Genomic DNA, 22,664 nt, shown 5'->3' with positions numbered 1-22,664 from the left:
ATGGCGAAACGCGTCGTTCTGCACTTGTGATTAAATCTTCTTTGCATTCGACTTTGGAGTCCGAGTATTTTCTCAGTATAAGGAGAATTTGGGGAGTGAATTAATTACGGAACACCGGTTTCCGGACTCGGACCGCCGCTGACAGACCGTAACTCGTTGGACCGGTACTTGTGGATATATATATATATATATATATATATTTTTTTTTTTGTTTTTTTTACATAATAAACTATTTTCTTTTGATATCAGAGTCAGACTCTTTCCTGCCCAGGCAGTTGAGACAAATCCGTCTGCATCAGCCGATCTCAGGGTGTTGCTGTACTAGCAATGATACTCAAAATACGGCCCGGGGGCCACATGTGGACCTCCTGGCCTTTACATGGGGCTCTCGGTCAACAGCAGCACCAGGCTGCTGTTTGCTCCACCCAGTACTAGCAATAAAAAGATGCTAAATAAAAAGAAAGCATTTATTTAAATTTTCATTGACTGAACTGAAGTAACTAGGGTGCCCTGCAACACTAACATTTTGGAACATCTTTATTTTTAAAGACATCTTGCAACAAATGTGTAAAATATGAAAAAGTACCATCACAATTCAAAAGGAATATTTCATTAACCATTAGAACCTTTTCACGTTAGCTCATCAGATTAATTCAGAACATTGAGAAATATATGTTTTAAAGAGATAGTTCTAAAACATGAATTTAGAAACATTCATGCATCTCCCCACCCTGACAGCAATGCCAACAGCGAACGAAGAGGCAAGTCAGTTGTGATGTGCCCGCTTAGGGTGGCCTAGGTTGTTATTATACATGAACAACATGATACTTTATTAAATAAAAAGGAAAATGTTTCTGTACAGTGAAAATCCTGAAGTCACGCAGTTTGAGATCCTCTTTTACGTCATAATGAAGAAAAAGGATGGAAAGTGAAATAAAACAATTGCCGAGGATCACACAATTTGATCAAGTGTGGAGGCCGAACTTGTCCCAGGATTCTAGTTTCACAGTGTGCAATTCAGTTACTAGATGTACATGCTTCCCTTCCCCTACACAGCCCTATCCCCCCTCCCCGCCTCCGCCCATCCCCTCACACCCACCACTCTGCTTGCCTTGCCTGTTTAAATCAATGCGGCCCTCGGTCACCCACAGACCAAACCTTTTGTCCCCTAGGGGAATGTTAGAGAGTACCTATGTACTAGAGACTGGGAAAAGGGTGCATTTATCCTATCCATGAACCTCAAAAGGGACATGTCATTTAGAGAGTTATGGTTTCTGTTTCTTTGACATGCAGGTAACTTCACTATCACATGTTGACTGGCACAAGGTCGTACTCACCGAAGAAAGGTGATTGTGTAATGACCAATCAATACTTTATACCTTTACAGGTTCACCAACCGCTCTTTGCTCCACTCCCTAAGAATGGAAGCCAATAATGGCCTTCCTTGCTGCCCAGATTCTGGGGTTAGGACAGTAGTCTGCACAAATTGGGTAATTCTGCAGGGGGCATCGAAAGCCACTGCATGATCAAAACGCCTTCAGCTTGGCACTGGACGCTCAGAGGTTTCAGAGAGCTGACCAGTGCCAGGGTTTCAGCATCGGGTGCCCGCTTTGTGGGTGAAATCTTACAGCACGGAGGGAGTGCCAGGCTCGGTTATCCAATGCCTAAGGGGCCAGGATCTGTTTCTCTCCCGGTTTGTTATTAAGGGAGAAACAGTTCACAAAGACACGTCTTCACCAAAGTTCGCATCAGCGCCCAAATACCTGAATTTAGGAGCGTAAAGTCACATTTCACATTCACGGATTTAAAATTTACATGCATGAGTGTTTAGTTCCAATGGAATACTGCACCTTCATGACGTAATAATATGTGCGAAGGCATCTTCCCCCAGCTGTAAGCTGTGTGCGTCATAAAGCTGGGATGGCCACTTCAGTAGGTGAACACAGATTTGCAAGTGAATAGATGCTGACTGGCACATTCTCATCTTTGTTATGGTCAAAGATTGAGGACATGATGTTCAAACATATATTGTGGTTGAAAAATGTGGGGCGCAAAACCCGAAGCTTTGCAACTACAAAAACTAAAGTTACCATGTACCAAAGGTGTATTTCAAGTTGAAAATGGTTTTGGTACTCCGTTGCAGCTTATATAGAATATTTAAGGAAATATGGCATGAAATGCATAGGCATCTTCGTAATAATGCATAATGGCATGCGTCATTGGTTTGCAATGGTAAATACAGCTGACACCCTTAATGAAATACTACGCCTCGAGGAGGGTGATAATCCATTCACAAAACGCGAGCTGTCCATGAATCCCAGATTCGGAGGTTTGGAACCCATCAATTTACAGGATGGTAACGGGACAGAAATACCGTTAAAACATGTAGGCTGTTCGGAAGGGTTTTCTTTACAGAGAAAAATATTTTGCTTACCGAGGAAATAAAAAAGAGTTATCACCTGAAATTATACCGTTGCAGTTTATTTATACATGTGTACCTCCACGCCTGCTATGGTGCATTTCTGCAAGTTAACATGTATTCGAGTATGTGAACATGTCTTCAAATGTAAGTAACTTGAAAATTCAGAAAGGAATTTCAGAACTATACCTATGAACTGGAAATGCACCTGGATATCTTCATAGAAGTACTTCTGGATGTCTCTCTAAATTCCCTAAAAAACAGAAACTTATTCCAAACGTATGCATACATCCGCAGGAGCAGATTTCCATTTCCTGTGAGAATCAGTCACATAGATACAATGAGAAAATATGTACTTAGCACCTGTTTGTCGACTATTGCAGCGTCCTCGTGTGCTATTCAGCTAAATTCTCTCTCTGTTTTAGGCCTGCAAGGGGAGTCTGCTGTGTCAGAGAGCCTAGTGGTGAGGTAACAAGGTTGAAATAAATGGGGAGGCACTCTCCCCTGGCAGCAGTAGCACAGCGGTCATTGCGGGCAGTTCCTGGGTGCGGAGTAGTGCCTCAGAGACGGGGTGGTAACGCTGTTGGTCTCCCTGCCGCCTCACTCCAGCACCGGCCGCAGTAGGGGGAGACTACAGCTCCCGTGAGGCTTTGCACACTCTACCCACTTCCGCCTTCCGCCCACCAGCGCGCCCGGAGGCACTTCAAAAGGACAGGCTCCCTCGGTGGAGCGGGGGAGGCACTCTCACCTGGCAGCAGTAGCACAGCGGTCATTGCGGGCAGTTCCTGGGTGCGGAGCAGTGCCTCAGAGACGGGGTGGTAACACTGATGGTCTCCCTGCTGCCTCACTCCAGCATCGGCCGCAGTAGGGGGAGACTACAGCTCCCGCCCACCAGCGCACCCGGAGGCGCTCCAAAAGGACAGGCTCCCCCCGCGTTGCGGGACGCGCGCGGGCGGCGCCAGGCTGAGCCCGGGCAGAGGGCGGGCCGTCTGTGGCCGTCGGGGGCCGAAGGAGGCCGGGCCGGGCCACCCCTCGTGAGTTACATAACTGGTGATATGCCTGTGCATTAAGTCGATTGTGACATAGGGTGTGTAAAAAGCATCATATTGCCTTATTATTCAAGACTTTGATATTGGGACCTGCAATTTTGCCAGCACTGTCTCATGTGATAGTGGCGACAGGGGTGGTGGGGTAAAAACGGCTGATATTCCAAGTTGTGGAGGTGGAGGTTTGGGGTTGGAGGCGGGTGATTAAATTTCCCCACGACATCTCCAAGGGTAGGGTCAAATTGGCGCTGGGAGTATGGCAGGTAAAACGGTCACACGCTCGATAAAGGCAAAACTGACATCTCCATCTGCCCCTCAGGCGCATAAAGCCGTCACTAGTTCACCATTCCCCGTCATCATGCAGCCCACAGCCATCGATCGTATGCTCAAAAGAGCACTAGGGGCGGTGTCCAGTGAAATCGAGCGCACCGAAAGGCGCTCTCCATAAACTCAGTACCTGACCCACTTGTAGGCACCCATGATGATGACCAGGAGGTCATGTTAATTACATCTCCCAGACCCCCAGAACCTAGTGAGCAGGATATCCCGTTTGCCCAACCGCCCATTATCAGGATCAGGGAGGCTGCAGGCCCAGCCAAAAGCGCCACCACACAAAAGAAGAAGAAAGGCTGCCCAAGGAAGCAGAAGACTAAAAAAAGTATAGATAGCCCCTCCCACCCTGTGAGTAGCATGAATGCTGGGGTCGAGCGAGCAGTACAGACAATCTCTCACACAGAGCCACCAACATGGTTGTCGCAAATCACGTCTGATCTACAATCCCAACTAGAAACTTTTATTATAAATCAGTTAAAACCACTGGCAAGCCGGTTGGATAAGATTATGAGTGAATTAAAAAATAGGGAGAAAAAAGCCTATATAGGAGGTGAACTAATTACCCCAACCAATACCCTAGCCACTAATGCAGCTCCCCAAAGGGAGACGAATACCAGCAACAAAGGGGCCGCCCATATAACAACTGCACAGATTCATAAAGCCCCGGTCTCGCACCCCCAAGGGGAGAAGGTCATTGACTCTAGAGATAGAGGTAGGGACACCACTAATGGATTGGGTGTGTACCAACAGGAAAGGCTATCTCAACTCCCCGCGGTTCCCACAACGCGACCAGCACACAATATAGAGAGGGTTCCCACATCAAACTCCAGTAACGCACTCCCTATAATAAACTTGCCACCTGAATCTTGTCCACTCGTGGTGGTGTTCGCTGGGACCCCGGAATTAAAACCTGGTCAGAGCGAAACACACCAGGAGCTAAAAAACAAACTCACCCACTGGTTGACTCGAAATAGACCACTAGCACCTAATCAAGATGGGGAAATTCTATTGGTTAGGAGAGTGAACTGGATAGGATGTAGACACAAAAATATAGAAGGCAACTGTATTATCGCCAATTTTAGGGACAGGGGGGTGGTTGAGCACATTATCAGACAGGGGCCACCTGGGCGTGCGAGTGATATAAAGCCGCTGTCTCTTAGCTATTTCTACCCAAGGCAGCAGGAAATCTATGCGGAACAGTGTGACATATGGAGAAGAGGGGAGGGTTTATACCCGACCCCAAAGAGGGTCCCAAACAGTACACAAGGAATGGCAGGGACCTGGGAAGTTGGATACCCATGTTGGGTAAACAGGTTTAACCCACTAAGGTCCTTAGATGAGAATGACTGACTAATGACCCCATACAGCCCGTTAAAGCAGGTTTACACTAATTATGTAAATGTCGACCCGGATACATCGATTGGGGGAGGTTAAGAAGAAAGAGGGGGGACATCAGGTACTCCTTTTTTGGCCAACGAGGTCAGTCAGGCATCAACAGAGGTGGGCAGGCGCAGGAGCCTAGTAAAGACTCCGGAAGCCTCTAACCACTCCCCCAAGGGACGTCCGTATGCACCTCTGGGAGCAGGAGCTTTGGCCCTAAACCTAATACAGCAGGGCAAGGATTTTCAGAAGTCACTATATAGGACCAAAGTTGGGTTGCCCAATACAACTCAAGGTGTGTCTGGGCTAGGGCCTGTTAATAGTGTGGAAGAGGGATTGAGAATAATTTCATGGAATATAGCTGGCCTGGCAGGTAAATTCGACAACGTGGACTGGCGGCAATATATGGCCCATTTCCACATAATTTGCCTGCAAGAAACCTGGGTAATAGATAATTCCCAATTTCACATGGCAGGATATAAATGTTTTTTTATCCCAGCACAAAAAACCTCCTCAGGTCGAGCCAAAGGAGGTCTGTCCATATACGTAGACTTAAAAATACAAGGCAACTGGTCCAGCGCGGACTGGTTTGCTTGGAATATCCAAGCTTTGAGGCTTAGGAATAAAGGGTCAAGGCTGGTGCTGCTTAATGTGTATAACACTGGCCCTTTTGGAAATGATAGCTCTACCTTAGGGGAACTAGACCATAGATTGAGCCAAGAGCTGGTGCCTGTTAATGGTGCCCTGACCCCACTGACAATAGTAGTGGGTGACTTGAATTGTCATTTATGCCCCCTATTGTTTCCGATTAATGCAAGCTGGTCACAATGCCCAGTGGAAAAAGGCCCCCACTTTAGCCACTCATTGAATGGTGCAGAACTGGGAAAGCTCCTCCTATCTCACGATTTGGAACATACTATTGACATGATTTCACTGGGGTCAGACGGCACTCTCCCACCCACTTTTAAAGGGAGAGGGTGCTCTTCTTATATAGATTATATTTTTGTTTCCAGATGCTTAAAGCACCGGATTACTGAAGTAGGAATTGAGTGAAGTCCCTTCAGTGACCATAATCCCTTGGTTGTGGAGTTTCTTTACTTGGCAAAACAAAAGTTGACTCCAGTTGAGGGTATCTCCGAGAGAGTAACGGACCAAGGCAGAAGACTCAGGTGGGCGAAACTAGATGGTGAAAGATTTTACCGGTCCTTAATGGATAAAGGTAAATCATGCATCGATAAGTGTCTAGATTTTTCAGTTGAAGGGGCCTGCTTAACACACGCTTTTGGCTAAATAACTAATCTGGTGGATGGGCTTTTGCGGACTAAGGCTCCAAAAAAAAACAACTCGAATTCTCCGAGATGGTTTGATGGGGACTGCACACAAGCCCTGAGGAAGTTAAAAAAAGCCCTCAGTAGTAAATCTAGGGACCCACTAAAAGTCCACATGTACAGACTAAATTATAGGAAGGAGCTAAAAAGAAGGAAAGAAGCGCTGCAGGGGGAAGCGTGGGCTGCCTTGAGGGAGGCCTCCGAAAAAAGGGATATAACGGAATTCTGGAGAATAATAAATACCCCTTGTTTTCAAGACAAAAACTCACCCGCGGCTGCCACAAACATTTTACCGGAGCAGTGGACAGCGCATTTTGAGGGCCTGTATAACCACGGGGAGGCGGACAGTACAGAGGAGAGGAGGGTGGTCACGCAGGGACAGATTTTGGAGTTCACCCTGGAAGAAATAACATTGGGCATCGAGGGATTAACCAAAAATAAAGCCCCGGGCCCTGACGGGACCCCCCCGGACCTGTTTTTGAGTAATGTGGAATTATGGGCTCCCATTTTAACCAGAGTAATAAATGCGGCCATCATGGTAGGTTTGCCTAGGTCCTGGTCACTGGCCATCATAGTACCCATTTTTAAAAAGGGTAATAGAGACAACCCCCAATGTTATCGCCCAATCTCTTTGATAGATGTCTCAGCCAAAATTTTAGGAAGAGTTATTCTGAACCGACTGACTGATTGGGCCGAGGATAACAACATCATCTCGGACGTTCAGTACGGTTTTCGGTCCGGTAGGTCCACTAGTGACCAATGCTTGAACCTCTATATGTTGGTCGCCAAGTACACGAAAACCAGTAAAGAAGCTATTTACTTGGGCTTCATGGACTTGGCCGCGGCATTCGACCACGTAAACAGGAACAAGCTTTGGGCGATGATGAGTCACCTAGGAATTGACCCAGGTATAATTCGTACTCTGAGGGAATTGCACAGAGAGACCTCTGCCAGAGTACATTACAACATGGAAGGGGGGTTGACTGATTCTTTTAGATGTACTAGCGGTGTTAGGCAAGGTTGCATATTGGCCCCTTTTTTATTCTCGTTATATATTAATAATCTTGAACAGTCTCTAACCAACCTAAAAACAGACTGCCCAAGGGTAGGAACACGCAATATCCCGGTGCTGCTGTACGCAGATGATGCGGTTCTTTTGGCGCGCACCCCTAAAAGTCTGCAGATTTTAATTGACGGGTTCGTCAAATTTATGGATGCGCTAGATCTGTCAGTCAATTAAAAAAAATCTTACGTAATGACAGCAGGCCATAAACCACGGACTAGCTTTGCTTACAGAATTGGGACTCATACGCTAGAAAGGGTACAATCCTTTTCGTATTTAGGTGTGCTCTTTGATGAGTCCCTGAAATTTGCCCCTCTGGTACAGGAAAGGTGTGGCAAATTGGTGGCATCAACTGGGGCCATAGCAGGCTATGGGAGGAGAGTTGGTCGATGGTCCCCGGAACAATCAATGAACCTTTATGGCTCTATGTGTTGCCCCAAAGCCATGTACGGTTCAGAAGTGTGGGGGTTCATAAATCTTGACCTATTGCAAAGGGAAGAAAATAAAAATTTTCGTTCAATCTTGAAAGTCCCCAATTGCACCCCTGCCGCCATAGCTCATTGAGAATTAGGACGACCTTATCTAGAGGACTTGATCAAATTCAGACCTATCCTGGCCTGGTTGAAAATTTGGCTTAACCCTGAAGCTTCATTGAGTAGACAGATCCTAATAGATTGCCTAGGGAGGGATAAAAGCTTGAACATCCCATGGCTTATTTAAGTGAAATCCAGTTTGGAAAGTATGGGTCGCAAGGAGTTGTACTCAAACCCTTCAGGGATTACCCCACAGGATAAGCAGACTCTCAAGAGAATTGTTTTGGACCAAAGATCTCTTGCCAGATCCACAGTGGAAGGGGCTAAACTCTCAGTGAGTATTTATAGTAGGCTTGAAACCACTGATGGGATGGAACCTTATCTTTGTGTCGTGTACAATGCCCAAGAAAGGTTTTTAATGTCACGTTTTAGTCTCAATTTTTTACCTTTTTTGTTAGCTGAACCAGCTGGTTTTAGTCATTCAATTGAGCAGAAGGGTGCCTGCGGCTGCGACAATAAGTCTCCGCAGGACACCCTTCATTTTGTACTTCTATGTTCCTTGTATGCAATCCCAAGACGTAGATTTTTAAAGGAAATTTAAAAAAAGGCCAGGTTCACTCGAGCCAAAGAAGCACTGATCTTCCTACAAAGGGCTAGTGACCCATTAACCTTGTGTTCTGTTATTAGTTTCCTGAAATTTGCACTAAGACTAAGGGTAACCAGAGGATAGCATTACCTGTGAACCCTGTAGGATTCCCCACCTGTCATTGTGATTAAGTTTTTGTGGTGCCCGTATTGTGAATAATGAATTATTTTATGTATATAGATTCAGTCAATGTTCTTGCATAATGATTTAATACTATTTTAACTTGTATATATATGTACTCTTTTATGATGGTTTTTAACCACCGAATAAAGAATTATTGAATTGAATTGAAATGTTACATCATCTGTCAGGGAGAGCTTGGATGCAGCACCCCTTTCTCGCTGTGCTTACATCTCCTTACACAGGTGCAGTTTTAAGCCTCATTGGCTCGCCTGCCCCTCTGACATCACTTCCTTCTAACACTCTCCTTCCTCTTGCAAAGCTGCAATTCTGGAAGTGAAATGTTTATGAAAATGACGTCCAAGTTTATCATTGCGCAGTTGATCAACGTTTATAGTGCTGTATCTGTTATATCCATTTAGGTAATGAATCGATCTCCAGCACTTCGAGATTTGGGACATCTTTTTACTTTCAGCGTTTAGTACTATATCTGTTTTATTTTATCCATTCAGCTAGTAAGGTTGACCTCTAGCACTTTGAGATTTAGACCATCTCTCTGTTTTCAGCGTTTAGTACTGTAGATCTTACAGTCATTTTGCTAGTAAAGTCAACCCCTAGTACTAGAACTTAAGGGCATATCTACAAGGCGGCGATATAAAATTATTGCAGCTTTTGTGGCCGTTCTCGGCCGAAAAGCGGCGATAATTTTATCGCTATATTAGCAAGGTCACGCTATCGCGTGAAACCTTGCCTTAGCGCCTGAATTCCTAACGCTCATCTTTGCATCTCTAATGAGATGCAAAGTGGGCGTTCCTCCCCAGGATAACGGGAGAAATGTCGCTAAGCAACATTTCTCCTATTATCAAGCCTCACGCAAAGCAGCATAGCGACAAGAAAAGTAGCGATAACCTCTGTTATCGCTACTTTCCTTACGCCTGCTTTGAAACTGACTTAGCCATGGTATCCTATGGAAGGTGGATATCATGGCTAAGTATGTGAGGCCCTATCAGCAAGCTAACGCCAAACTTCATGGGATTATTGCTGGGTTTCCAGCGATAATCACATGTTTGGCAGTTAGCGCTAGGATTTTTATCACTTTTGAGATAAGCGTTGCTAATAGCACGCTATCTCAGCGATAAAAATTCACGCTAGCCGGCGATAATTATCCTAGCGCTAAGTGCGCTTAGCGATAATTATAGCCGGTTGTTGCTGATATGCCCCTAAGACTTCCTTTGACCTGTATTGCAGGAGAGCTCTCCACACTGACTCACTACTCTTGTGAGTGGCACCATTGTGTCTTCATGAACTCACATAGGGTCATATTATCAAGACAGGCGATAAAATTTTCGCCGCTTTGGCGGCAGAAAACTGCCGCTAAAACGGCGATAATGGGCTTGATAATATGCTCTATGGAATTCCAATAGAAGCCCAGGTTAGATGTGAAGGACATCTAACCTGAGCTTCAATTGGAATTCTATAACACATATTAGCAAGCCCATTATCGCCGCTTTAGCGGCAGTTTCCTGCCGCTAAAACGGCGATAATTTTATCGCCGGTCTTGCTAATATGCCCCAACGTCTTTAAGCGTGCTTCAAATGCGTAATTGACCTGTCACAGACTTATGTTACCAGGCTGGCTCAAATACTGGACTCACCGCCAGTGCAATGCTTGTCGGTGCACAATAAAATGATACAATTTCATTTTACCTTGTGCTGCCAAATCAGCCACGAGCAACAACTCGGAACAAACTCCCGGATGCCCTTTTATGAAACATCTCAGACACTGAAGCACAGTTTCAACAGCTCTCTCAGCCCATCCCTCTTTTTGAGGTAACCAAGAGAGCTCTCCGTTTCCAAGCTTTCCAAACTATTCATGTAAGTAGTGTTCCCTGGTTGCTTACTTATACAGCAAGGATAACATACAAGTGGAAGATGAATAAATGTAAAAAACCTGGCACCCACCACTGCGCCTGGCTCCAGGCTTCCTGACGGTCCCACTGGTGACATCTTGCTGTTGCATCACCTTTCACCTCTGTGCTGGCGATTCACAAATATTCCTTCCTTTACCTTCTGGTATTTCGCCTCTACCCCCTTTGTCTGTAAAAAAAACTGCTCCCTGTCAAACGCCCACTACTCTGGGCACCATATAGATCCCCTAATTGTCAATCTATATGAGTAGCTCCTCACCTTTAGAAGACCAGATCTAGTCAGGGTCATACGCGAGGCATACATTTTTTTTAGTGCAGCTTACCCTTGTGGGCTAAAGGATGTTCTCACAAGAGTTCAGTGAATGGACAGCTCCGGCTTGTGCCATGTGCTGTCTCTCCCCTCCTCCTGGTGCGGAGCTGCCCTTACAGGAAAAGGAAGCAATGGTGGCATTGTGGTTCTGTGGCAGAACCTGTGATTTGCGGGAAACAGCATTTACAACGGGGACGCAACCACGCGTTCCATTACCACGCAGGCGTTATCACACTTGCCTTTACCATGCATATGCCTTTACCACGCATATGTGTGAGGGTTATACTTAGCCAGGGGGCCACTTCCAAGAAATATTACACCTTTGAGGGGCGATGTTGTTACCTTTTCTCTTGTCCTGATGAGGCCCGGAATGAATAGGGGCTGAAACGCATCGACAGTTTATGATTGGAGGAATCAACGAATTCAAGAATAACAATTTGTTGTATTGTTGCGGAGCTACACATATATAATTTGTTTTAAGAGGTATAGTGAATATTCTGTTCTGGCGTATGTAGTTAGTCACAAAGAAGCACAGTTTTGTCTCATAAAGTAGCATAAAGGGTTAATTTGTCTCCTAGAAAGCACTTTGTATAAAGTACAGATCACCGATTTTTATTGAATGCAGACATCTCAGTGGGTTACTGCTTTTGTCACAGAGATCCTTTTCATACTTGCAGTTCATAAGTTGCAACTCTGCTATATAGCACACAAAACTCTGAGCCAGCACCAAGGAGCTGCATGCAAACTGTAAACCATGGATCAAGAATCGTATCTTTTTTTCTTAATCATTTGTTATTTTACGTTTGGTAAAAAGAATTGCTTTGCGTAGTAATGGGAGACAGCGCTTACAACGCTGGCAATACCACGCGGGTTGATAACAAAGCGGTCGTTACAACGACCGCGTTGTTACCACGCGTGGCATTACATCGCAAGTCATTTCAACGACTTGCCTTAGGTGGCATGCAACACCAGGGAATGTGTTGGATTTTAAATCCAACACCTTCCTTGCTGTTGCGCTAACTGGAGTAGGAATTGTCCTTTATACTATTCCTAAGTCCAGCGCGCCATCTATGGCAAGTCATTGAAACGACTTGCGATGTAATGCCACGCGTGGTAACAACGCAGTCGTTGTAATAACCGCATTGTTAATTACCGCGTGGTAACACCAAGTGTTGTAACATCATACAATCCATAGTAATTGTGACTAGTGCAGACAACCCAAACCTTTGCGTTACGTTTTAAATGCTGACTTTGTGTTTCGCCAGACCATGCACATTTAAAATGCAGTGTCACCCATTGTGGACAATATGTCACTCTTACACTGTGTAACCATCTTTCTCTTATGTAACATTTCCTATACATTGTTTTCCATGCTTGTACGACTTATTGTGATGTATTGTCTCTGTATTGTGTGTGTGTGATGTAAAGCCCTCTGACAACTTACATTGGGATGGGTAGCGTTATAAAACAAGAAACAGCGAGTGCTCTTAAATCGTGACTTGTGTAATTACTATATTTTTTTTATTTTTTTTTATTTAGGAGTTTTATATAGCACTAGCCAGACCCAAAGGTATCGGAGCGCTTTACAACAAAGGTGATGTTACTCTTACAAATAGTCATTTCTGATATTCTTCAGTGTACGCACTTCCCTTACATATAGTTTCTGAACAAAGTCCAAAAGCCTGCATCCAAGCCATAATTTCTCTTAAGTGTTTGTGAAGTGATGAGCTGTGTGTTTGTTTCCTTCCATTGCATTGGCATCCAGGTGTTAGGTCCAGATGGCTCCCAGCCAGGATGGTACTTGAAGCTGATGGCCCTTTAAATCAGGCCTTTGATTTAGACCCAGCTGGAACTGAAAATGAGAAATCTCCCTCGCTGCCTGCAGATTGCTTCTAACAATGGAAAGCATGGGACCTGCCTGCACTGCTGAATTGTCTGCTGGTGTATTTATCATATTGCACAGGGGTCGTCCCAGATCCTGGTCAACAGGAGCTGCTGGATTCGGGATCTTGCTGAATCCCCCTCATTTCCTGCACTGAATGTGACTGAAGGAGGAGCAATGCCACTGAATATGGGGCAATGCTATGGAATGTGGGGGGCAATGCAATAAGCCCATGCTCTCTTTACAACCACTTTTTGATTCACGCAAGTTGAATGCCATCCTTTGGTGCTCAGTTAAGACTCTCAAGGTGGCATTTCTTTGAGAGAGATGCAATGTTTTTGTTGTTTCTTTTCTGCCAGAAATTTTCACAGAAAACTCTTCATCTCAATCAATATTAGGGGCCTATTTACTGAGGTGGTTTGCTCATACAACGTGGTGCAAGAGCGGCGCAAACCTTAAGTCAGATTTACGAAGCCACACTAGGCCACTTTGCATGGCCAAGAGCGGCTCCATACATCTGGAGTAAGGCAATGCAGTGCAAATTGCTGCGTTGCCTCACAACGCCCTGGGAAGGTAGGTCGCTCCCCCACTACACAGCTCCGCCTGTGTCTCCTGCCCGCTGCTGCTGCTGCTGGTAAGCTCGCACGCTGCCCCTTGTGTTCAGTGCCCCGTTTTTTCTTCTGTGCCCTTTCGCTTTCTGTGCCACGTTTTTTTGCTTCTCTGCCCCTTTTGTTGTTGTGCCCCATTTTTTCTTCTGTGCCCCTTCGTTCTCTGTGCCCCGTTTTTGCTTCCCTGCCCCTTTTGTTGTTGTGCCCCATTTTTTCTTCTGTGCCCCTTCATTTTCAGTGCCCCGTTTTTGCTTCCCTGCCCCTTTTGTTGTTGTGCCCCGTTTTTTCTTTTGTGCCCCTTTGTTTTTCTGTGCCCCGTCTCTGCACCTGTGCCCCGGCATCCTCGCCACTGCAGATTCCCGCCACTGCGTCCCCTGCGGCCCACCCCCCTCACCGTCCATTCGCTGCCCCTGCCTCCCTCCCCCCTCCCAGCTGCTCCTCCCTCCCACCTCCCCATATATGGCGGCCGCTGTGCGGCCGCGCATCGGACACGCCCAGCACCAGAACCCCTGGTCCTCGCGCTCCCCGCGCCCACCACGACGACTGCCACCGCTACAAGGCCAGTACACTCCACGCACTCAACCCCGGACGGACCCACACCTGCTTCAAGGCCACCCCGAAATGCACACACGGTCCCTTCACCTGCCGGAACTGCAGCTACACCAGCCTCAGAGTCACCGAAACACCCGCCAAGAAGGACCCCAACCACCGCCGATGCATCCTACTAAACACACGCAAACACGCCGTTGAGCGCTGGGACCTACTCGACACATCATCACCGGACGTCGCCTTCCTAACAGAGACCTGGATGAACGACTCCTCCGCTCCCAACATCGCCATAGCCATCCCAGACGGCTATAAGATCACCCGCAGAGACCGCACCAACGGAGTAGGAGGAGGAATTGCCATCGTCCACAAGAACACCATCAGGGTCTCGACCAGCACCGACGACACTCTCTGCACTGCCGAAAACATTCACTTCCAGATCCACACGGACCCCAACACCACCCTCAGAGGCACCCTCGTCTACAGACCCCCCAGACCCCGACCCCAGTTCAGCGACTCCATCGCTGACTTCATCAGCACGCACGCCCTGCTCTCCTCTGACTACATCCTCCTCGGAGACCTGAACTAGTGAACTTTCACCTGGAGAACAACAACGACAGCAACTCCACCACTCTGATCGCCAACCTCGCCAACCTCGGACTTAGACAGCTCGTCACAACGCCAACCAACTCCGCCGGCCACACACTAGACCCCGTCTTCTCCTCAAGCTCCCACATCTCCTTCAGCCACACCATCGAACTCCTCTGGACCAACCACCGCTGTGTCCACTTCACCTTCCAGAAACCCACCACACACCACCGCACCCAACAGATCCCACGCCGCTGCTGGATCAAAGTCACCGAAGAGCAACTACAGACAAACCTCGCTCTCAGCCCACCTACGACCCCTCCAACACCGACGACGCTACCCACAACCTCAGACGATGGTTAGACGACTGCACAACACCCTAGCCCGCTGAAAAAACCCACCTACGGAGACACCTGCAAGAGAGCCAGCTGGTTCACCTCGGAACTCCTAGCATCCAAGCGGACCTGCCGGAAACTAGAGGAAAAGTGGCACAGTGAAAAGACACCGGACAGCCACACAGCACACAAAGACGCCATCCGCAACCACCATCACCTCATCAGGTCCGCCAAGAGGATCTCCTTCAAAGACCATCTTGACAACAATGCACACAACAGCAAGGAGCTCTTGAACATAGTGAAGGAACTCTCCAACCCCAGCTCCAACACCAACGACATCCAGCCGTCGCAAGCCCTGTGCGACTCCCTTGCCACCTTCTTCCACCGCAAGATCTCCGACATCCACAACAGCTTCAACACCCAGACAGTCCCAACAGACACCGACACACCAGACTCACCGCACACCATCGACTGCAACCCCCTGACAGCATGGACCAACGTGAACATTGATGACACCATCAAAACCATGAGCACAATCCACTCCGGCTCCCCGTCAGACCATTTCCCGCCCAACATCTTCAACAAAGCCAGCAGCTCCATCGCACCCCACCTGCGCAACGTCATCAATCTTTCCTTCAAGACCGCGACCTTCCCAGAGAGCTGGAAGCACGCCGAGATCAACGCCCTACTCAAAAAACCCAAGGCGGACCCGAGGGACCTCAAGAACTTCCGGCCCATCTCCTTGGTCCCGTTCCCAGCCAAGGTCATCGAGAAGATCGTCAACAGACAGCTAACCAGATACCTCGAAGAAAAAAACATCCTGGACCCTTCCCAGTTTGGGTTGCACAGCAACCACAGCACTGAGACCGCCCTCATCGCAGCCACCGACGACATCAGACCCTACTGGACAACGGCGAGACCGCAGCCCTCATCCTGCTGGACCTCTCCGCCGCCTTCGACACGGTCTGCCACCGCACTCTATGCACACGCCTCCATGACGCAGGGATCCGAGACAAGGCCCTGGAATGGACCACCTCCTTCCTCTCTGGCAGAACACAGAGAGTCCGTCTCCCCCCATTCCGATCCGAAGCCTCCAAAATCATCTGCGACGTACCCCAGGGCTCATCCCTCACCCCGACACTGTTCATCATTTACATGGCCCCGCTCGCACGCATCACCCGACAACACGACCACAACATAATCTCTTATGCCAACGACACTCAACTGATCTTCTCACTGACCAAGGACTCCCTCAACGCCAAACCCAACCTCCATGAAGGCATGAAGGCTGTCGCCGGCTAAAGTTGAACACGGACAAGGCAGAGGTCCTCATCCTCGGCTCAAACCCATCAGCCTGGGGTGACTCCTGGTGGCCGACGGCACTGGTGGTGGCCCCGACACCCACCGACCACGCACGCAACCTGGGAGTCATCCTCGACTCAACGCTCTCCATGACCAAGCAAGTCATCGCCGTCTCCTCCTCCTGCTTTAACATCCTCCGCATGCTCTGCAGGATCTACAGGTGGATCCCGACAGATACAAGAAGAACAGTCACTCAGGCCCTCGTCAGCAGCAGACTCGACTACGGAAACGCCCTCTACGCAGGAGCCCCGGCCAAGCTCATCAAACGACTACAATGCATTCAAAACGCCTCTGCACACCTCATCCTCGACCTACCACGCCACAGCTACATCACCCCCCACCTGAGAAGCCTGCACTGGCTCCCAGTCGACAGGAGAATCTCCTTCAAATTCTTCATCCACGCACACAAGGCACTTCACAAGACCGGTCCAGCCTACCTCAACAGACGACTCCTCTTCTACGTCCCCAACGGCCAGCTCCGCTCCGCCGACCTCTCCCTCGCCACCGTCCCGCGCATCCGATGCACAACCACCGGCGGCAGATCCTTCTCCCACCTCGCCGCCAAGACCTGGAACACCCTTCCACTCAGCCTACGACAGACCCAAGACCTGCTGACCTTCAGGAGGCTACTCAAGACTTTGCTGTTCGACCAGTAGCAGCACCCCACCCTTCCCCCCCAGTGCCTTGAGACCCTCGCGGGTAAGTAGTGCGCTCTACAAATTCTGTGATTGATTGATTGATTCCATGGGCGTTGCGTGGGTGTTCCCACTAAACTCCCATGTTTTTTTGTGCACTCCTAGATTTACCAGAACTGGTAGACTGGGGATGCGCCAGAAAGATATGACCTCTCAGGTGAGGCATAATGAGGAGAAATATCTTTATTTCTCCTCGTTACGTCCTCTTTCTATATGTGGTGCATTCTGCAGCACACACAGAAAGAGGAAAATGCTTCTTCCCATGGTGCAAGGGTTCCTGCTTTGGCGCTAGGCTGGCGAAAGGGCTCCATCGCAGGGAAAAAATGCCGGAATGCGCCATATTGCCTTAAATACAGTGCATCCCTGCCCTCTCCCTGTCATGCAGTGCAGAGCAGCAAGGTGACTTGCTGCGCTGCACTGCGGGACAACTTCGTGAATAGACCCCTTATTGAGTTCCATCATATTCCTTAAAACTTTCTGGATAACACACCCTGTCCAGCCAGTCCATTACTTTCCTTGAGGTCACACTGTCCTCAACAGAAGCTGCAGGTTACTTTGGAAGGTAGTCTACAAGGACTAATGCATCCAGCTCCCTCTCTGGCAGCACTTTCAGATGGCTCCAGAGGTCAAAACCAATTTCCATCAAGTCTTCTGAGCCCAACCCCCTGGTCCCAAAAATGCCCAAAACACCTTCCCTTTTCCCAGTAGCATAGGCAGGCCTTGTGCCAATCAAAAAGGCCGGCCTTGTGCTAGAAATACAGGCTATTTAATGATCAGTGGTGTGGAATTACCAAACGAAGGCAGGCCTAGCACTGATGGTATAGGTAGGCCTCAGGTCACGCCTTGAGCAGATAGTCCAGTACAGGCCATTACCAACAATAACACAGTCCAGTGTAGTTCGCTTTGCTGAATATAGTTCATCCTAATGTTAATAGTTAAGGGAGGTCTAGTGCCAAGGGAAAAGGCTGACATATCCTCCGGGACAAGGCTTGGAATCTCTTGCAGTCCTTCCTGACGGATAGAGTACAAGTGGTATCCCTGGGTGAATACCAGTCAAAACCCTTTGCTCTGCCCTGCGGGGTTCCGCAGGGGTCGTCATTGAGCCCTACGTTGTTCAATGTCTATGTTTCCTCTCTGGCCCCATATCATTAACACCTTTGGTTTTGATCTCACCTCCTATGCGGATGACACCCAAATTGTGGTGTCTCTTTTGCCAGGACAGGAGGTGGGTATGGACAACAGTTGTTATAACTGCATGGAAGCAGTGGGCGGTTGGATGGCGAAAAACTGCCTAAAGCTTAATTCAAATAAAACGGAAGTCATAGTATTTGGGAATGGTCCTAACTTCTGGAACCCAAGCTGGGGGCCATCAACAATGGGATCACTTCCTGTTACCATGAAGAAAGCAAAAAACCTGGGAATACTAGTAGACGAAAAATTAAACGTGGGCGACCAAGTCAATGCAGTTTCATCATCAACTGCTTTTGTTCTCAAAACAGTGAAAAAAATACTGCCATTCCTGCCAGCGGGAAGCCGGAAAACAGTGGTCACCGCACTTGTTTTGTCAAAACTTGATTACTGCAATGGCCTTTATTTAAACATTCAAGATTTGCTTTATAAATAAACTACAAAGGATACAAAATGCGGCCCCCAGATTACTTACTGGGGTGCCCAAATTTGCGGCAATCTCCAACGAAATTAAAAAGCTACTTTGGCTCCTGGTGAAAAAGCAAGTGCTTTTTAAATCCTTGTGCACTGTATTCAAAGCACTCCAAGGTATTGGACCGGAGTACTTACAGAAACAGTTTAATCGGTACATACCCACAAGAAATCTATGCTCAGCAAGAGCCAAAATGGTTATAATCCCGCCCATAAAAAGGTATCATGGGTAAAACGAAGATTTGTCTTCGGAGCGGCCAAGGTTTGGATTGACCTCCCGGCCCATCTCAGAAATGCCACAGATCTGTTGGCTTTCAGAAGGGCCTTGAAAACATGGCTGTTCAACAATTACATTTTTCTGATGGTGATAGCTGAAATGACAGGTAACTAGCGCCAGGACACCCCAGGGTAACCGTTGCGCTCTACAAATAAACTTAACATTAACATAGCGTGAAAAAGCCAAGTACAGAACCAATGATACAGGCACACCTTATGACAATAGCACATGCCAGTCTGGTGCCTTTAGAGAGTCCACTTAGTAGGCCTCCGACATAACTCGAGGAGGGTTGGTGAGGGAATAACAGGAGAAAACTGTGTGTGACTTGTGACATGCACCTAGGCTCAATTGAATATACACATAGGACCCATAGATTATACACCTAGTCTCCATAGAATATACACATAGGCTCCATAGATTATACACCTAGGCTCCATAAAATATACATCTGGGCTCAATAGAATTATACATCTAGGCTTCATAGAATATACACCTAGGCTCCATAAAATATTGGGCTAGGCTCCATAGTTTATTCACATAGGCTCGATAGATTATTCAGCTAGGCTCCATAGATTATACACCTAGTCTGCATGGAGTATACACCTAAACATCATAGATTATACACCTAGGCTCTGTAGAATATTCTTCTAGGCTCCATAGAATATACACCTAGGCTTCATAGATTATACACCTAATCTCCATGGAATATACCCCTAAACTTCATAGATTATACGACTAGGTATCCATTGATTATACACATAAACTCCATAGATTATTCACCTAGGCTCCACAGAATATACACATAGGCACCATAGATTATACACCTAGGCTCCATAAAATATTAATCTACGCTCCATAGAATATACACCTAGGCTACATAGAATATTGGTCTAGGCTCCATAGGGCCCAATTCACAGAACTAATTTAAGACAAAACCCTGAATTTACTACTTTTGGTATTCACAGAAGTTAGGATTTTGTCTTAAGTTTGTCTTAAGACAAATTTAAGACAGATTTAAGACAGATTTAAGACAAATTTAAGACAGATTTAAGACAAATTTAAGACAGACTTAAGACAGATTTAAGACAGACGTAAATTAGGATTTTGTCTTAAATTTGTCTTAAATCTGTCTTAAATCTGTCTTAAGTCTGTCTTAAGTTTGTTTTAAGACAAATTTAAGACAAAATACTAACTACTGTGAATACCAAAAGTAGTAAATTTAGGATTTTGTCTTAAGTTAGTTCTGTGAATCGGCCCCATAGATTATACACCTAGGCTCCATTGATTATACACCTAGGCTCCATAGAATATACACATAGGCTCCATAGATTATACACCTAGGCTCCATAAAATATACATATAGGCTCTATAGAATATACACCTAGGCTCCATAGAATATTGGTCTAGGCTCCATAGATTATACACCTAGGCTCCATAGAATACACCTAGGCTACATAGAATATACACCTAGACTCCATAGAATATACACCTAGGCTCCATAGATTATACACCTAGGCCCCATAGAATACACCTAGGCTCCATAGAATATATCCTTAGGCTCCATAGAATATACACCTAGGCTCCATAGAATATTTGTCTAGGACCCATAGAATACACCTAGGCTCCATAGAAAATACACCTAGGCTCCACAGAGCACTCATCTAGTCTCTAGCTGCCTGTAGCTCCATGCCAGCGCTTCCACTAGGTCCTAGCCACGCAAAGTTCAGGGTACTTTGAAGCAATCCTCTGACAGGCAAATAAGTATACTCTAGTACCGCGAGCGCCTGCATAATGAGAACCACACGTGTACCTCCTCAGGAAGAAGCAGGCCCCATACCTATTAAACTAACAAATCATGATGACTTCCACAAGGAATTCATTGTAAACTGTGCTTTCTCTGGTGATGTAGCTGTGCCTGTCGGAGTTCGCCCTGCTGGAAAGGGCTTCGTTTAAGATTTACAAGGAAAAGCGCTGAGAAGAGGACGTGCCTCCCTTGTAAACTATTAGCAGCTCTATTGTACCTAACGTCTACTGTGCCCTGCAGGCAGAGGTTAAACGTCATGTGGGCTAGACCAGCAGTTCTTGGGCCACCAACCGCGAGCCCCACTGAGTCATTATTGGAACCCATGGATCCCGAGCCTAATCACTTTCTGTGATTTGAACCTCAATACAAACACAAAAATATAAAAACAAGTATGCAACAACCAAATGCTCAAACATTGAAATATTATGTTTAATTCACAATCAAATAGAGAAAAAGCTTCCACATTTTTTTATTTTATTTCTTTAGTTGTAAACACTTATTCATTTTCATTTATTAATTTTAATTTTAATATTATTTAATTTTGTAAAATAGTCGAGGACCCCCTGGGTTTGCCTCACGGACCCCCAGGGGGTGCCCGGAGCACAGGCTGATAACCACTAGACTGGACAGCCTCCCTTACAATAACTGTGTTGTAATCAGATGTAAAGAAAGTTCTGTTTAAACAATTTGTATTGGGTTGTGTGTGAGTTTTTATTGTAGTACATTCTTTTTTAGGTCTCTCTTACAGGCAGCCTTGTGACCTATTGTGTGCAATACTACACAGAGTGGTCATTGGCCAGCCCCTTAATTATGACTGGTTGGCTTTCTTGTCTGTCTCACTACCCTGCTTCTGATTCAATGGCTTAGTGTTGCTTCTTATTTTTGTGTTTGTCCCACCAATAGAGCATTATGGCCTAACCATGTTTTGACTGGGTGGCATGTATCCTTCCACTACTGACATCCAACCTTATTTTGCAGTGCATTAAGGGGATTATTTTATCTGCTTCTCCATCTCTCACAGCTCCCCCACCTGCCCATCCTCTTTCTATACTAAACACTTCTCACTTCCGCAGTGTACACTTGTCTTCCCAGCCCATTGTGCTCTGAGCACTGCCTGCCACTCTATCAGTCGATAGCCCTTTTAAAAAATCTTTTATGGCCATTCGCAGATGGCTATCAGTAAGTGAGCCTGAACTGTGGACACATTTTTTATGAATTTTCTTATACTTAAGAAAATATATTCAAGATGGCCACCTTAGATTTGAGCACATCCGCTGTGGCCATCTTTGAAACAATTTTTTTAAAGCATAATGAAATTAATTCTAAGATGGTTGCTGAGTGCATGCACGCATGATAGCAATCTAGGGGAATGAAACAAGCATTGGCAAAACCAGAAGGGTTCACAGGAGAGACCTTATTTCTTTTGTAGTGCTTATTTTACTTACATTATGGGAATTGAAGTTTAGCTTTTTTCCATTATAAATGCAAGAATTCATCTGACAGAAGACAAAAGTAACCAAAATTAAAGGAGCTTTTCATCTTAGCATTTGACAACTTAATTTCTCTGCTAAGGTTACTTTTCAAGCTTGATATATTACAAATTAATGGGCCCAAAAAGAATAAATAACCACTGCTGATTCGAGTGAACGGGGCTTTAAGACAGTCCTGAAGCATTCTTGTGCTCACCATTTGGTAAGGAAATATGATATCATGTTTCAAAACCCAATGTGCAACTGTTTTCTGAAAAAATTGAATTGTTACTAATGCGATTGGTTACTTTTTTAATATCGCTTTTTTGATGGC

Source organism: Triturus cristatus, chromosome 11, assembly GCF_964204655.1.
Source record: "Triturus cristatus chromosome 11, aTriCri1.1, whole genome shotgun sequence".
NCBI classification, from domain to species: domain Eukaryota; kingdom Metazoa; phylum Chordata; class Amphibia; order Caudata; family Salamandridae; genus Triturus; species Triturus cristatus.
The sequence above is the reverse complement of the archived record's forward strand: the minus strand, read 5'-3'. Positions refer to the sequence as shown.